We start from the raw sequence: 18,584 nt of genomic DNA, 5'->3' as shown, positions 1-18,584 counted from the left end.
GAATGAAACATATTAAAAATACAGAATCAGGTTTCTGTACTTGTTTGGATACATTATCTTCTTAACTACTGTAGTTGCTCAAATAAATTAGTTATATATTGATTGCAATAGGGCTATTCTCAATACCTCAGACTCACAGGAGAAAGATATCTCAAAACGCTTCCCTCATTCCAACCTACCTGAGCATTATATGTATGAAGCATGTCAGCAGAAAAAAAACAGAAGACAAACAACAACAAAAACAGCTTTAGAACCACCTAATCAAAATTAGACAAATTTCAAGTTACCAGAAAATAATGCTTCATATAAGAATGGATAGAGGCCCAAGTAGCTCCCGAACCTATGGAACAAGTTACTTACCTTTGATAGTCTTTTCTGGTGGAGACTGTCTAACTGCAAGATTCCTTACCTAAAAAAAACATCCACAAGGCCTCTGGGAAATCTACAGCAATACCTCTGCTCACCGGTAGGTGACACTGACAGCTCCACTTCGACACTAGCCACGCCAAATGTGATGTGCATGGTGCCTATATAGGGGCCACCTCAGCATGCAGACATCACTTTCTTTTGTGACTGTAGGAGCCTGGCCTGGTTTGTAGTGGGTACCCTAGGTACTTACACCTTATATCAGGTCCAGTTATTTCTTATTAGTGACGTGTTCTAGCAGCTTAGATGGTCTAGAGGTAGCTGTAGCCGAGCAGCTTAGGCTGAACTAGGAGACATGCAAAGCTCCTGCAATACTACAATAGTTACACAGTCCTTATACACAATAAAAGACAATACTCAGTGTTACCAAAAACAAAGGTACTTAATTTTAATGACAAGGCAAAAAATATCTTAGAGGCAATACTCCTTCTGGAGGTAAGTATTATACACAATATATACACTAAAATCAGGTAAGTAAATAGTCATAGAATAGTGCAAACAGTAGAAAATACAATAGAATGCAATAGGCCTAGGAGCAACACAAACAATATACTAAGAAAGTGGAATGGGAATCACAAATTCCCCCCAGGGAAGTGTTGTGTGAAGAGGGGCGCTGGGAGTGTGAGAAAAAACAGGTAAGTAAAATACCCCAGCCCGGAACCCAGGAAAGTAGGAGTAAAGTAGTGCAAGTTTCCTCAGGACACAGTACAAGTCTTGATTAGAGTTACTGCATGAACCAAGCACGACTGCAAGCAACAAATGGTGGATTCCTGGCCCTGAAAACCTGTGAAGAGAGAAGACCACGTCCAGAAGTCACAGAAGATTCCAGGAAGGGCAGGAACCCTTAACAACCTAGAAGATGGTGCAAAAGAGGATCCTCTGATTAGAAGAAGTCTGCAGACGAGCACCAAAGAAGATGGCTGCGGTTTCCGGCATGGTGCAGGAGATGTTCCACGTCGAGATGTTCGATGCAGGCTGTTTGCGGTGCTGGATTCATCCAAAAAGCCTTGATTCAAGCAAGGTCGCGTTTTGTGCCAAAATGGTGCTGCTTGGACCCAGGAGGGACCTGGAGGCCTCAACTCGGACTAAGGAGGCAGAGGGGGCTACCAACACTGGAGAGAGCCCACAGATGACCAGGCAGCACTCACGGGTGTCCCAGGACACGGGGCAAAGAAGGTGCAAATTGTGGTTGGTGCAGCACAACAAAAGAAGGTCCCACGCCGCCAGAGGACAACTCAGCGAGTTGTTCGTCACGGGATGGATTGCTGGGGACCTGGGCTACACTGTGCACGAAGGATTCTTGGAAGAAGTGCACAGAAGCCCAAGGAGCTGACATGACGTGGTGCACAGGGGTACTGTCACAAACCGGGAAGGCAAGCTCTTACCTCTGCCAAATTTGGACAGCTGGACCTTAGGACAGTCTTGGACGGATGGGCCCACCACCTGTGTTCCAGGGAGCATGCTTGTCACAAGGAAAGGAGTCTCAGAGAACCGGTCGTAGTCTTGGAAGGTACCTGCAGGAGCAGGGAAGTGACTCAGTCACTCCACGGGAGATTCCTTCGGTTCTTGTGGTGCAGGGTGAAGGCAGGGAGTCCTCAGAGCGTGCACACCTTGGAAACTGTTGCAGCTGCAGGCTGGAGCTGAAGTTGCAGGGTCACAGTAGCCTTTCTGGATACTTTGTTGCAGTTACAGCAGTTCCTGGAGCAGTCTGCGGTTGATCCGACGGTCAGAAGCTGAAGCAGAGGATGCAGAGGATTCCTAGAGGAAACTTGCAAGCTGAACCTGAAGAGGAACCCACTAGAGAGACCCTAAATAGCCAAGGAAAAGGGATTGGCAACCTACCCAAGTATGCACCTATCAGGAAGGGTCTCTGACGTCACCTGCTGGCACTGGCTACTCAGAGATCTGCAGAGTGTCCCCACACCTTGGAAAACAAGATAGCGAACGCTAGGGACAAACTGGAGGAGCTCTGGGCACCACCCCTGGGGTGGTGATGGACAGGGGAGTGGTCACTCCCCTTTCCTTTGTCCAGTTTCGCGTCAGAATAGGGACTGGGTGTCCCTGAACTGGTGTAGACTGGCTTATGCAAGGAGGGCACCCCTTCCAAGCCTGTAACACCTATTTTCAAAGGGAGGGGGTGCAACACCCTGCTCCCAAAGGAAGAGAACTTACAACTGTGTCCCACCATGAGCATCTCTAAAGTGGCATACGGCAGAGTTGGCATTCAGGCCAAAAAAGGGAGATGCCGTCAAAAGGCATTTCAAGTAAAGATGCTTGCACTGCTTCTGAGAACTTGGAAGAACGTAACCATGCCCTTCGTCACAGCGCTACTGAAGAAGCCATAATCAGCAGCATATGGCAGAGTTGGCATTCAGGCCAAAAAAGGGAGATACCATCAAAAGGCATTTCAAGTAAAGATGCTTGCACTGCTTCTGAGAACTTGGAAGAAGGTAACCATGCCCTTTGTCACAGCGCTACTGAAGAAGCCATAATCCTTCCAACACAATCTGTTTTATCCATACCACATCTAAAACTAAGCTTGGCAGCCGGCTGATCATCCCGTACAAAAGGCGTTAGAGCTTGTCTAGACTCGTCAGGCAGAGAAGGCAAAAGGAGAGCCAATGAGTCCCACAAAATGTGGGAGAAGCGAGCATGGACATAGGACATATTGGTTGAACTCAAGGCAATTCTAGACGAAGCGAAAATCCACAGAAGCGTCCAGCTGCCTGGCTTCTCGCTCTGGCGAGACAGGAGGAACCTGCGTAAAACTGGGTGCAGCCAAAGCAGTTTGCACCACAAAACTATCAGTAGTTGGATACCGCTGGAGGCATGATGGATCCTCTTGGGCTGGCCTGTGCCTATGCAAGATAGAGCACTCCACACGGGGACCAGACACTGTCTGGGTCCAAACTCCCAAAAGGACATCATAAAGAGTCTCACAATAAGGAAGGACCAGCTCCACAGAAGACTGGTCAGGATGTAAGACATTGAGCAAAGCGTCCGGGGACAATTGCACAATAGAAATCTGTAAATGTAACACTTCTGACACATGTTTTAACATGTTTGGAAAAGCAGAACCACCCTCTGAAGCCAACCCTGGGGATGATAGAAGGCTGGAAGCTGGTGAGGAGTGCAGCCCGCTAACACTGGCTAAGTCAAAAAAACAATCTGATTGAGGAAACGGAATGGTGTCGGAATTGGGAGGCTGAGAATGGAAACCGGACCCCTCCGATAGAAGAACTGGAGGGGGAGTCTCAAAAGTCAAAAGAATAGTCAAATCCAACAGCACCGCTCCCAGCTTAGGAGTCGATCGACATCAGGATGAAGACATCCCAATATCTAAGCACCACATACAAAGAGTTGGGGACCGAGACGACATTTGTCCAGAACAGGACCCACAAGGTGTAGGAAAGTACCCTCTTTTGCCATGGTTACCCCCCATTTTCTGCCTGATGTCAGTGTGCTTGTCTGTGTTCACTGCGATCCTGCTAACCAGGACCCCAGTGATAATGCTCTCTCTCCTTTAAATGTAATTGTTGCATACTGGTAACCCTGTATTTCACCCACAATTGGCATAATGGTGCCCCCTTATAAGTCCCTAGTATATGGTACTTAGGTACCCAGGGCATTGGGGCACCAGGGGATCTCTATGTGGGATCTCAATATGTTGCAGCATATTTTTTGCCACCCATAGGGAGCCCATGCCAAGGCTTCTGCAGGGCTCCCATTGCAGCCTGCATGAAAAGGTGCATGCACCCTTTCACTGCCATTTACACTGCACCAGGTCACTTATAAGTCACCCCTATAGCAGGCCCTCCAGCCCTGAGGGCAGGGTGCATAATGCCTGTGTGTGAGGGCACACCTGCACTAGCAGACTAGCAGAGGTGCCCCCACGACCTCCAGGACAATTTCCGTTGTGAGTGCGGGAAAGCCATTTTACGCATGTACTGGACATAGGTCACTACTTATGTCCAGCTACATAATGGTAACTCCAAACATAGGCATGTTTGGTATAATACATGTTGGAATCATACCCCAAGGCTTTTGCAAGCATTGCTTGTATGATTCCATGCACTCTGGGGGCTCAGAGGACCTCCACTATTGCCATTCCAGCCTTCTGAGGTTTTCCAGGCAGCCCCACCTGCTGCCACCACTCAGACAGGTTTCTTCCCTCCTGCGGCTTGGAAAGCTCGAGGCCAGGAAGGCAGAACAAAGGATTTCCTTTGGGAGAGGGGTATTACACTCTCTCCCTTTGGAAATAGGTGTTACAGACTTTGGAGGGTAGCCCCTCTAAAGTCACTGGAAATGCTTTGAAGGGCACATTTGGTGCCCTCCTTGCATAATCCGGTCTACACCGGTTCAGGGCCCCCCAGTCCCTTCTCCTGCGCAAAACTGGACAAAGGAAAGGAGAGTGACCACTCCCCTGTCCATCACCACCCCAGGGTTGGTGCTCAGAGCTCCTCCAGAGGGTCCCTGGGTTTTGCCATTTTGGATTCCGGGTTGGCAGGGAACTCTGGAAGCATCTGAGTAGCCAGTGCCAGCAGCTGACGTCGGAGCCCTCCCCTGATAGGTGCTTACCTGTTTAGTTGGCCAATCCCCATTTCAGGGCTATTTAGGGTCTCTCTTTTGGGTGATGGTTCAGATTTGGATTTCAAGACTCCAGCATCCTGCACATCAACTTCAACTTCTCACTGAAGAAACTGCATAGGGACCCTCCAGGAACTGTACAAACTGCAACAAACAAGCAAAGACGCCTTCTGCAACACTGTATCTTCAGCTCCTGCCAGTAACTGCAACTGTTTCCCGGTTGTGCATCCTCAGAGGACAGCCTGTCTTCAGCCTGCACCAGAAGAGCAAAGGAATCTCCCTTAGGGGTGAAGGAGTCACTCCTCTGCTTCAGCAGGCACCTACTGCAACGACTGGCTGCATAGATCCCCTCTCCTGCTGAGCTGCATGGATCCTGCATCACAGGTGGTAGAATGAAGTGGTCCAGACGGTCCTAACGTCCAACTTTGGTGGGGGTAAGAGCTTGCCTCCCCACGCAAGACAGTACCCCCGTGCACTGCATGTTCTACAGTTGCCAAGGCTTGTTGGCATCCTTCCACGAAGTTCTTTGTGCACCGTGCAGCCCCGGGCCCCAGCACTCTATCCTGCAGTGCAAATCTTCCTGAATGGTTCTCCAGCGACGTGGGAGCCTTTGTCATAGTGCTGCATGTGCATCCTTTTCCACCTCCTTTGTCCCCGTACTGTGTGACTCTTGTGTGAGCTGCCTGGTCTTCTATGTGCTCTGAGTTGCTGAGAGCCCCCTCTGACTCAGCTTCCTGGGTGGAGTCACCAGGTCCCGGGAAGCACCATTTTCTGCTAACTGCAAGATTTGCGTGGGGCAAGGCATGTTGGCAAACTCCAGCGACGCAAACCAGACTGCAATTCTCCATCCGGCGTGGGACATCATCAGCACCAACCAGGAACCCGAATCAGTCTTCTTGGGTTCAGTACTGAATGTTCTTGTTCACCGGTGGTTCTTCTTTTGCACCTTCATCCGAGTTAGCAAGGGCTCCTGTTCTTCCTGGACTTGGTCCCCTTCTTCCACAGGTCCTCTGGTGGCCCCTGAGCAACACCTACTTGGTTATCAGTACCAAGTGACTGACGCCCATGACAACACTGTAAGCCAGCCCATGGCTGTTGTTGATCTCAACTGGGGGGGTTACTGGTCCTAAAAAAAGTTGTGGTATCCACAGACCTACTCTGTAGAGTGTCTACTAGGGAACAACTTGGAGACTTCACCTTGGGCTGAAGTGGAGTTGGAGGCCTATGCAGCAATGCTGGGCATTCTTGGGCATATCTTTGCTTTGACCAGGGTTCAGGCCAAGAAGCAAATACGAAAGGAAAACTTGGATCCTGAAACTATGGACCAAGAGCTTCCCAAAAGCAGGGGTAGAAAGGGTAAAAAGTTATCCACTATCCCTCCCTCCACTGATGATTCCCCCTTTGAGGAGGAGGAGGAGTCAACTTCCTGGACAGAACCTACACCTGAAGAACATCAAGCTGATAAAGTTGAACTCTTAGGTGCAGGGGTACCTGCCAGGGAGGAGGTAAGTGTGGTACAGCAAATCTGCCCCACACTTGAGGGTTTGCGACAGCAAGCTGTCAAAGAGGGGGCAGGGGATATCAGTGGTACCCATAAGGTGAACTGGGAGGACAATTCTGACCCAAAATCTGGTGCCACCAGGAGACTGGTCATTCCCTTGCAATACAGAGAATTTTTGTTAACCCTGGCACATGATATTCCCCTTGCTGGACACCTGGGGCAAAGTAAGACCTGGGACAGACTGATCCCTCACTTGGCTTCACATGTCCGAAGATACCAAGGAGTTTTGTTGCTCCTGTGTCACTTGTCAAACCATTGGCAAGACAGGTGGCACTCCAAAATCCCCCTTAATCCCACTGCCAGTGGTTGGGGTACCCTTTGAAAAGGTAGGGATTGATATTGCTGGCCCCCTTGACCCTCCCACAGCTTCTAGGAACAGATTCATTCTGATGGTGGTGAACCATGCCACCAGGTATCTAGAAGCTATACCTCATAGGACCACTATAGCCCCTGCAGTGGCCAAAGCCCTCCTGGGAATCTGTTCCAGGGTGGGGGTCCCAAAAGAGGTGGTATCAGACAGAGGTAGTAACTTCATGTCTGGAATACCTAAAAGCAATGTGGAAAGTGTGGTGTGATTTATAAAATCACAACACCTTATCATCCCCACACAAATGGGTTAGTTGAGCGTATTAATACAACACTCAAAGACATGATTATGGGACTCTCTGAAAAACTCAGGAGGAGATGAGATGTCATGTTATCGTGCCTCTTTTTTGCCTACAGGTCGGTACCCCAAAAAGGAGTGGGCTACAGCCACTTTGCACTCCTCTTTGGACACCCTGTTGGGGGTCCACTAGCACTTGTCAAGGAGGGTTGGGAGCAAATCTGGAAGCCCCCTAAACAAGATACAGTGGATTATGTGCTTGGACTAAGATTCAGAATGGCTGAGTACACAAAGAAGGCCACTAAGACCCCCCTAAGGCAAGCCAAGAATTGAAGAAGCAATGGCATGGCCAGAAGGCTGTCCTGACTGTGTACCAACCAGGGCAGAAAATGTGGGTCCTGGGCCTGTGGCACCCAGAGCACTCCAAGATAAATGGAGTGGGCCACATATCATAGTAGAAAAGAAGGGTGAGGTCACTTATTTAGTTGACCTTGGCATTCCTAGAAGTCGGGCTGGACTGTTCCCACGAGGAACAGGGTCAAGACTGATTTGGATATGGCTGGGTCTAAACTGGGGTGGCATGGTGAGCGAAAGAATGATGGATTAAACCCAGATCTGTGACTGGGGGTGAATGTTTGATTGGTTCCGCATTCCGTCCATCATTTGTGTTTTGCATTCCTAGAAGTCCTCTCAGAATACTTGTGAACCACCCAAAAACCCTACTTTCACAGGGCTGACTTAACCCTGCTCATGGCCACTGATGAGGCAGAGAGTGACCCTCTCCCTGAGCTCTCCTCCAATACTGCAGCTGATGGCTCAGTAGATGGAGTAGGTCTAGCAGACTGCCTTACTGAATCTCAGAAGGAAGACTGTATGAACCCCCTAGGGCAGTTCTGTGAACGGTTTTCTTTAACACCTGGACAGACTATATGGTGTGAACATACCATTGATACAGGGGACCTTTGCCTCTTAAAAGTAAGATTTATAGGCAACCTGACCATATCAGAGATTGCATTAAGGATGAAGCTGCTCGATTAGGAGTGATTGAGCACTCTGACAGCCCTTGGGCTAGCCCAGTGGTACGGGTACCAAAACCTCACTCCCAGAATGGGAAAAGAGAGAGAGCAGGTTCTGTGTAGATTATATAGGCTCAACACAGTCACCAAGACTGATGCTCATCCTATACCCGGGGCAGATGAGCTAATAGATACACTGGTTGTTGCCCCCTCTTAAAGACCTCACCTCAAAGAAGATGCCTAAAAATGTATTATGGACAGCCAGCTGTAAAAAAGTTTTGAGGAGCTAAAACAGGCCATGTGCTCTGCACCTGTCCACGTCGGGGAAGGGACTATATGAACTCTATCAACGTCATATCCAGAGGATGACGTTGATACAGAGTTGCACGATGACCCACATAGATACTGCTGAAAAAGTTTTCCATATCCAGTCTGACACCTGGGGAGAACTCTAAGGTAAGGAATCTGCTGCTAGTTGTCTCCATCGGATGTATGTGTGCTAGGGTGGCATCTGAACAGGCATTGCACATTTCAAATCTGGCACAGGCAATGATGAAGTGGAAAATACTTGTGCTGTAAGGTTCACTGGGCAGGGATGCAAAAGGCAAAATAGGAGTCTCAACTAGAAATGCCAGAACCCAGCAAATAGTTGCAAATGGGCTAGGATGGGGATAGTAATCAAATCACCTTTTGATTTAATTTTGGAGAACCTTAAAAATAGTACTACAGGAATTACAGTAAATTAAGGGAATCTTGAAATGACATTCCTTTTAGCATCCTCACACTGCAGCTGTTCCTAGTCATGGAAGGAAACAGCACCACTACGTGTTCAGAACACCAACGGGGGAATTCCTTCAATTGTAGGCATAAAGAACAATTTACCTGCCTTCTGTAATGCCTTATCTTGTAGAGACTCTGACCACTGGGCCTACTGTGGGCCTGAGAAGGGGGTTCCTTGCACTGCAGTCAGCTCGCAGTGCAGGGAGGATAGGAGGGGCAGTTAGGGATCTGCGGCTAGATAGAGTCTCTACCAGATTTGGGGTTATCAAAGGTAAGTAACCTGGTTGTCTGATAGAGACTGCTAGCTGCAGATTCCTTACCTTACAACAGATACCCAAGCAATGTCCGTGAAGATAATATAAACCAGAAAGTCCAGCAGGACCAAACGGGCAAAGTGCCCATCACGACGGACCTGACTGTTCAGTCAGCAGTGTTTGGTAAACATGTGTAAAGATGCCCACATTGCTGCCTGATAAATGTCCAGGAGAAGGACTCTGTGGACTAACACAGTGAGCGTAGCCTTCGTTCTGGTGGGATGAACATGTGAACCCTAAAGGGGCTGTTTCTTGGCCAACACATGGCAGATCTTGTTGCGAGCATCAATGGAGTTTCAACTTTCAAAAGAAAGAATGCACATGTCTGGAGGACAAGCTTGTCTGGGTAGGAAGTGGCACAGGGCAGGGTGCGCTGAGAGTGCCTGCAATTCGCTGACCCACCTGGCTGATGTTATAGTCACTAGAAAGGCAGTTATCATGGTCAATAGCCTCAGACTGCAATTGTGCAGAAGCTCAAAAGGGTGCACACATCAGGAAGGTTAAGACAAAATTTAGATCCCCATGGGCCATGATAAATGGCTTTGGGGGGGGTGGGGGGGGAGGGGGGCACACGTGCTGCAAGCCTTTAAGAAACCTAGTCACAACAGGTGACTTGAATAAAGAAGGTGGGTCTGACAACAACAAAAATGCTGAAATGGTAGATAGATAACCTTTACCTGTTCTCAAGTCCTGCTGGGCCAATAAGAGTTTAAAAAAGAACCTAAGTGTGAGGTGCAGAAAGAGGGTTGATATTGTTAGAAGTACACCATGTCACAAACTTATCCCACAGCAGGCATATACTGACTTGGCGGAGAGACGCCTGGCTGCCACAATAACACCACAGACTTCAGGAGGAATGCCAAAAGCTATGAACCATCACTGTCCAATCGTCACGCCTGAAAGTGAAGGGTGTGAAGGTTTGGATTATGAACCCTCCTCTATTGCCGTGACAGAAGACCCGTCTAAAGAGGTAGCCTGATCAGGGGACAAATGGTCATTCTCAACAGGTAGGGATACCGAAATCTCCGTCCTCAACCCAGAGGCACAAAAATAATTTAGTTCCTGATCTTCTTGATAACTCTGGGCAGCAGTGGTATAGGCAGAAAAGCACATTGGAGGCCGTAGCTCCACTCAATACAAAAAGCGCACCCAGCAAAAGTCACCTTGGAAACTTAAGTGCACAAAACTGAGGACATTGTGCGTTCTCGGCAGTGGCAAACAGTGCTAACCAAGGCTCTCCCCATTGTTGAAAGAAGCCTTGCACCACTTCCGTGTGGAGATGACATCTATGATACGCTAGGCATCTTTGGCTGAGTTTATCTGCTGGATGTTCAGAGAGCCCAACAGATCTTGAACCACCAGGGAAATGCCCTAGCGTTTCAGGCATGTCCAGAGAGCCAGAGCCTCTTGACAAAGGGTCCACAACCCCACCTCTCCTGGCTTGTTGCAGTACCACATGGTGGTCGTGTTGTCTGGTAACACCTTCACCAGTCTTCCCTTGATGATGGAAGAAAGGCTTATAATGCCAAGTGAATCGCTTGAAGTTCGAACAGGCTGATGTTGAGGCCAGACTCTACCGCAGACCAAAGTCCTCTGATCTCCACCTCTCCTAGATGGCCTCATCATCCCAGAAGTGATGCATCTGTCACCACAGTCAACTCTGGTTGGGTAAGGTAGAGGGGTCTGCCACTGACCCAATCGTGGTTTCTCAGCCACCACTGTAGATCTTTCGCAGTTTCCTCCAAGATCTGTTGGGGAGAGTCCCTTGATGCTGTGCCCACTGGGGCTTAAGGTCCCACTGCACAGTCCGCACAGGCTAACTGGCCTGATTTATATGTGGGATGCAGAATGCCTTGAGGCCCAGCAGCCTCAGTCATTCTCACTGAAATCCAGGATACAGGCTGAAACTGCGTGAATATCAGAACTTGCAGTTCGGGATGGTAGGCCCAAAACTGTCATGTGTCATGAACAGCTTCAATGAACAGGAGTGTCAGAGGGAGTTGGGGTGACCTTGGCACGTTAACAGTAAAACCCCAAAGTGTGCAGAAGGTTTGCCTTAGTCTGGTGGTGGGAGACGACTGCTTGGGGGCAGGCCCACTTTCTATAGCCCATCATGAAAGAGCTCCTGGCCCATGACCCACGTGAACCTCAGGTAATGTCTACAGGCAGGCAGGACAGAGTGTAAATATATGTGTCATGCAAGTCCAATGCTATTATCCAGTTTCATGGGTCCAGGGTAGACAGAGCCTGCACCAGAAGTGTTATTGGTGGCAAGATGTACAGGAGGCCAAAATTCCACTAGACATAAAATGTGTCTCCAAGTGAGAGCTGCCTTGGAACCCCCAGAGTGCCGAAGTGCTGACACTGCACGTTGTTGGAGGTAGCAAATAAATATAACTAAGGTTGTCCCTAGTTGTGGAAGCGGCCTAGCACCACCTCCGGATGGAGAAACCATTTGCGATCTGTGAAGCACTGGCAGGGAAGTTCATTTGCCATGGTGTTCAGAGAACCAGCCAGGTGTTGTACGACCAGGAAGATGTTCTGACATGCCAGTCATGTCCAAAGAAGCAAGGCATCAACCCACCTTCTGTATTTGTCGCAATACCACATGGGAGTGATGTTGTCCATGAACACCTGAACCAGCCTTACCTTGATGGAAGAAAGAAAGGCTTTAAATGTTAGGTGAATTACTACTACCTGGTTTATGTGAGGCTGAGGCTCCACCAGAGACCAGAGTCCTCTGATCTCAATCTCTCTGAGATGACCGCCCATACCCAAGAGTGACGCATCCGTCACCACTGTGAGTTCTGGGTGGGAAAGAGAATGGGGGATCTGCTGCTGGCTCAATCAGGGTTTTTCAGCCACCGCTGCAGGTCTTTTGAAGTTCCCGCCGAAATTGATCTGGACCAAGTCAGAGAGTTTCCCTTTATGCTGCACCCAATGGGACTTCAGGTCACACTGCAGAGCCTGCATATGCCAGCAGGCATGTGTTACCAGCAGGATGCAGGAGGCAATGTGTCCCAGCAGCCTCAGAGTCAGTATCACCAAACTCCGGGATACAGGCTGAAAGATCAGAATCATTGCCAAAATATCCTGGACTTGTCACTCTGGAGGATAGGCCCGTAATTGCAGTGTCAAGAATGAGTCATATAAAAAGGAGCATCTGAGAAGGAGTCAGGTGTGACTGTGGCATGTTGATAGTGAACCCCAGTGAATGCAGGAGCTCACCTGGGGCGAGTCCACCTTCAACAAACCGTCGTCGAAGTAGGGGAAGCCTAGAACCTGCGACTTCCGCAGATGGGCTCCAATCACCACCATCACCTTTGTGAACACCTAAAATGGGCTGGGTAAGGCCAAAGGGGAGCACAGCAAACACAGTGCTAGTGACCCACTGTGAACCTCAGGTAACATCTGTAAGCCAGCTGGACAGATAATGTGAAAATAGGCATCCTGGAGGTCCAATGCTACCATCCAGTCTACAGGGCAGACTGAACCTGAACCAACATGAGTATTTCGAATTTCTCTTTTCTCAGGAAGTAGTTAAGAGGGTGCAGGTCCAGTACAGGATGGAGGCCTCTGCCATTTTTCAGCACAAGGAAGTAGAAGGAATAGCAACCACATTGTACTTCTGATGTTAGCACCCTCTCAATGGCTCTTTGTCCTAAAGACCTTGCTCTTCCTGATGCATCAGGGAGAGATGGTCCTCTGCAGCCCATCAGAGCACGGTAGCATGGGTGGCAGGGTTTCTGTGAAACAGAGGGAATAACTCAGCGGAACAATTTGAAGCACCCATTTGTCAGAGGTTATGGATTACTGTTGGGGAACGTGGTGCCTGATCCTGCCACTGACCAGTAGCCCATGATGGTGACAGGGCATATTAAAAGGGTTTGGAGGCTGTAGTTTCCGAAGTGGGGGTTGGGCGGGTGGCAAGGGCCAGCAGACTGTGTAGACCTCTTGTCTTGGGTCCATCAGGTATTTTGGGAACAGTGCCTGCAGTCAAAAAAGGACAGAAGCCTGCTGGCCCTGGTGGCTGGGTGAGAATGAATGTGGTTGGTAGCCCCTACCGTATCCATGGAAGGGGCGAAAGGCAGAGGCTGGCAGGGGGCCATGGAGAGTCCCATTGATTGGGTGGTGGCCCTGCTGTCCTTAAAGCACTCGAGCTCCGAATCTGCCTTATCGCCAAAAAGCGAGTGCCTTCGAAAAGCATGTACATAAGGGTTGCCCAGACATCCTCGACCTCAACTAGGCCTGGCGACAGAGTACTACAGACAAAACCATCACTCTGCCAAGTAAGTTAGTCGCATCCTGTCTGCAGCATATAGTGAGCTTTGCTACGTCTTCTCTGAGACCCGGGCCAGTACTTGCACAACTGAATCTGAAACCGTGTGGGAATATCAGCCAAAGAGGCATGTGAGATTCACTGACCGCAGTGCAAGTCTGTTAGAAGAGAAAATCCGCTTACCAAAAGGTGTCTAGCTTCTTGGATTCCCTATCTGGTGGTACAGCAGGGAACTTACCAGTGTTTACTTGGGGTTTGGAGGGCCAGACAATCAGACTCTCCAAACTGAGGAAAGCTGGGTCCCCAGGTGAGGGGCGGTGGAGGTGGGCATTTACCCTGTGTACAGGAGCCCCTGTGTAGTGCATGGCCCATATTCCAAGCAGGACATCAGTGGGTTCCTCATTAATGAGAAAAAGAGGTTTTGTGGATGCAGCTTCCAGTTGAAGCATTTCTGTCATGACTTTTGTCTTGACTGCCACTGGGTGCAGCAGAAGGATCTCAGCTGCCCTTCTCATCACCATGGCAGATGAAAGCCCTTCCTCTGCAGGCACACCAGGAGGAGAGACTAGGCCTGTGGTACTCATAGTACGGCCCGCGGGCTGCCAGCAGCCTGGCAGACCTTCTGTGACGGCCCATGGACGTTGGGGGGAAGTTACCACTTAATGTAGTAAAGTACAAACACACAAGCGTCCTTAAACACAAAAGAGGGCCGCTGGAGCATGCACGATAGCAGCTTAGCTGCGCATGTTGCCGTTCCAGGGCCCCTGTTCTGTGTTTCCTGGAGCTGTGGAAGCAAAGACCCTTTAAAAGTCAGCTGACTGGTTTTGGAAGCTTCCCGCTACCTTCGCCGCCTGGTCTCCCGCATCCTTGCCTGTGCAGACGCCTGCAGCCAGCTCCTGCGACCGCTCCTGTGACCACCAAAGGTAAGCCCCACAATCCGCTCTGCTATGGGTGTCTGCGGGGCTGGGCGCTCGCTCTCAGAGTTAGGTTGTTACAAGCTGGCTCCCCGCACTGTGATTAGTTTCCCCGCACTAATTACAGCGCGGGGAACCAGCAGGTAACTCATTCAAACATTTTGTCGCCTCTCAGGTAGTCCGAGGCGACAGGTTCTTACCAGCTCGCTCCCCGGGCTGTGATTAGTTTCCCCGTGCTAATCACAGTGCAGGAAGCCAGCAGGTAACTCATTCAAACATTTTGACACCTCTCTCAGGTAGTCCAAGGCGACAGGTTCTTACCGTCTGGCTCCCCACGCTGTGATTAGTTCCCCGCGCTAATCACAGCACGCGGAGCCAGCCGGTAACAACCTATCACCTTGGACTACCTGAGAGAGGTGACAAAATGTTTGAATGAGTTACCAGCTGGCTCCCCGCGCAGTAATTAGTTACAACTAATCACAGCAGTAACTCATGCAAACTGTTTGTCGCTGCTGTGACATTTCCCAAATTTCAGTGTAATTAAGATTGACATTTCTGCAACTATAAGCAACAAACTCGAGTGATGAAAACGAGGGAACCATAAATAAATATTGATTGAATCCTTTACCTCCTGTTGTACACCAGCACCACCTTGTGGCCTTTCGTAAACACTACTTGGACCTTACCTCGCAAAATTAGATTCCAGTTTCTCATTGTTCCAGTTCAAGAAGGTTTTATCACACTTCAGGACTTGCATGACAATCTCAGGCATTGCAGTAATGTGGGAAAATGTCCCCTTGACATGTAATTGGCCACTGCTTGATGGAGGCAGATCACTGCCCCCATCGTAAGCCTTGTTTGTGGCCATGGCTTGGAAGGCAGGAGTCAATAAGAAGTGTCCACAATCATGGGACATGAACCAGAAGTCTTGAGTTGTCTTCAGGGCTTCTTCAGAGAGGTTACTACAAATGATAGCCAGCAAGAATCCAAAGCATGCACCACCTCATTTTCCAAGTAACCATTATTCAAAAGAGGCAGAGAACGGGGCGCTGAGATCAGTGTCATGGATTTTAATATGAAGTTGTGGAAGATAAGGTAAAGTTTTTTAGCAGCCAGCAATCAGTTCAAAACTTACAGGGTTTACCTCTGTCAATATGTCAAAAGGTCCAACACTCCTGGGGTAAAAACAGTTCATATGACAGAATGTAAACTTCCAGTTGGACAACCACTCAATGGCACCAGGGTAGCATGTTGGACCTGGGCATAGATGGCCATAGGTAATTCCATTTTAGTGCAGATTAAACCAATCCTTTGTAAATGACAGCAAGTTAAGTCTCTAATTAACAGTAGGTACTTGACAAAGATGTTTAGATTTTGCCACACACAGGCAACACCGTTGTACAGAACTCACAAAATGCATAAAAAGGAGAATGCTCCGTAGAAGCATGCTTCACCTTGTTGTTTGCAAATCCCAGTACCAAAATCAGATCTACCCAAGTAACACCACTTTCAGCAAGGTAGCAACTTAGTTAGTGTTTGAAAGGCTAGTTCACTCATTTGATTTAGCTGTGGTATTGGGGAAGGAAGGTTGTGGATATGCTGGAAATCTCAGACAGTCAGATATAACCTTTCCCAGAAGACCATTTTTAGTGTAGGAAAGTACCACTTTTCTTGGCATGTTACCACCCATTCTGCCTGATATCAGTGTGTTTTCGACTGTATCACTGGGGCCCTGCTAGTCAGGACCCCAGTGCTTATGGTTTATGGCCTGCTTGTCAGTGTGTTTTACTGTTTTATAAATTGTCAATGGAGTCCTGTTAATCAGAACTCCAGTGTTCATGCTCTCTCTTCTTCTAAATTTGTCACTACGGTCTAGTGCAGAGGTCTTCAATATGGGGGTTGCGACCCCCAGGGTGGCCGTGGAGTCCTGGAAAGGGGGTCACGCATTCCCCCATCCGATCCTTAAAATGCCTCAGCTGAAATTTAATTTGAGTCTCCTTTGCTATGAAAGCCGCAGAGACAGCTAAGGAGACCTTCATCCCAGGGTGTCTGATTCCTGAATGAAATGCAAATGTGCTCTACGAGCTGAACTGCAAATGTAAAGGGTGCTTGGGAGTAGCTTTAATTGATCAAATCACTCAAAGCTTTGTGAGGACAAACATTTATTCTTTTTGAAAGGGTAGTTCAAAGAGTTAACAACTGTACTGTGAATTGCGTGCTTTTAAGTGTAATTGTATTTACACAGCACTTAATTCATCTGAAGGTGTTGAAGGGACAGCTAGTAAAAAAAAAAAAAGGTATTGCATATGCTCTGATATTACTTAAATCCACATTTTGGAAGCACAGTTTCATGTTAAACCTTTTTGTAGTGGCCTGACTTATACTGTGTGTAATGCAAATATAAAATAATGTCTTACATATTCACTGTGCTTTCTATCACAGGTTGTGACCTCATGGCACTAAAAATACATAGGTCACTATTCTCACCTGCACTTACCAAGATTTATTTCTGTCACTCTCCAGTTACACACAGACCTCTGCAGAGCATTGACTAATCGAGGTTTCATAATGCACTACAGTGCATTTCGCAATGAGTAACAACTTTCTTTTATTTATTTTTAATTTAAGCTGCCTGTTATTTTATATAAAGCCACCTGACGGTGAAAGACTTTAAAAAAAAAAAAAAACGTAGAATATTTTGGTTTTTTTTTATAACAGGCTTGCGCTTCTGGAGCATCACTTTTTTTGTCGCTCCAGCTGCACAAGCCTCTCAATCATACCTATGAGGTGACGCAAAGTCATCCTGCCCCATATCAATTCCTCAAAAATAAGGACCTTTGTTTTTAGCCACTCAATTGACCACATCCCCACACTCACTGACCTTTGGTTTGTAAACATAGTTTAATATTATTTCCTCACAGGAAAAATTATTTGCTGTGGGAAATAGGGATGTTTATTATTGTTGATGATGAACTGGTTCTAGAACTTTTATCAGGAGGTGGTCCTTACTTCTAAAAAAATTTATGAGGGGGTCCCGGCATCAAAAAGTTTGAAGACCTCTGGTCTAGTGACTTCATATTCCACTCCAAATTGGCATACTGGTCCCCCCCTTAATAAGTCCCTAGTAAATGGTACCTAGGTACCCAGGGCATTGGGGTTCCAGGAGATCGTTATGGGCTGCAGCATTTCTTTTGCCACCCATAAGGAGCTCATACAAACACTTCTTCAGGACTGCCATTGCAGCCTGAGTAAAATAGTTCAAGCACTATTTCACAGCCATTTTCACTGCACCAGGTCACTTATAAGTCACTTATATATCTAATCTTCAGACCCTGATGGCTAGCGGCATAGTACCTGTGTGTGAGGGCACCCCTGCACTAGCAGAGGTGCCCCCACGGCGTCCAGGTGCATTTTCCTGGACACCATTATAAGCGTGCACTACATATAGGTCAATACATATAGGTCAATACATATCTGTATCTTCACAATGGTACCCCTGAATATGGGCATGTGAGGTGTCTAGGAACTGGAAATGGTACTCTCAATCTGATTCTGGAATTGGGGGGCCAATTCCATGCACCATGGGGGCTCCACCATAGACCCCCAGTACTGCGAAACAAGCTCTCTGATGTTTCCATTGCAGCCCCAGCTGCTGCCACCTCACAGACAGGGTTCTGCCCTCCTAGGGATTGGGTAGCCCAATCCCAGGAAGGCAGAACAAAGCATTTCCTTTGGCACAGGGGTGTTACACCCTCTACCTTTGGAAATAGGAGAAACAGACATGGAAGGGGGATCCTCCCAGAGCCTCTGGAAGTGCTTTGAAGAGCACAGATGGTGCCCTCCTTGCATAATCCAGTATACACCGGTTCAGGGACCCCAGTCCCTGCTCTGGCATGAAACTGGACAAAGGAAAGGGGAGTGACCACTCCCCTGTCCAGCACCCCCCCAGAGCGGGTGCTCAGAGCTCCTCCAGAGTGTCCCAGGGTTTAGCAATCTTGGATTCCAAGGTGTTGGGATACTCTGGGAGCATCTGAGTGGCCAGTGCCAGCAGGTGACGTCAGAGACAATACATGGGTATTGTTAGGTCCATACTTGAAAATTTA

General features: G+C 48.3%; 1 protein-coding gene across 7 annotated transcripts in view; it reads right to left on the bottom strand.

The window, feature by feature from the left end:
* Window positions 1–18,584, bottom strand: part of LOC138300721 (WASH complex subunit 2-like) — a 780,011-nt gene that overhangs the window by 196,594 nt on the left and 564,833 nt on the right. The window lies entirely within an intron of this gene.

This window comes from Pleurodeles waltl, chromosome 6 (genome assembly GCF_031143425.1).
Source record: "Pleurodeles waltl isolate 20211129_DDA chromosome 6, aPleWal1.hap1.20221129, whole genome shotgun sequence".
In the NCBI taxonomy this organism is placed as follows: Eukaryota; Metazoa; Chordata; class Amphibia; order Caudata; family Salamandridae; genus Pleurodeles; species Pleurodeles waltl.
Note: the sequence above shows the minus strand (reverse complement) of the source record. Positions and strands in the feature narration are given on the sequence as shown.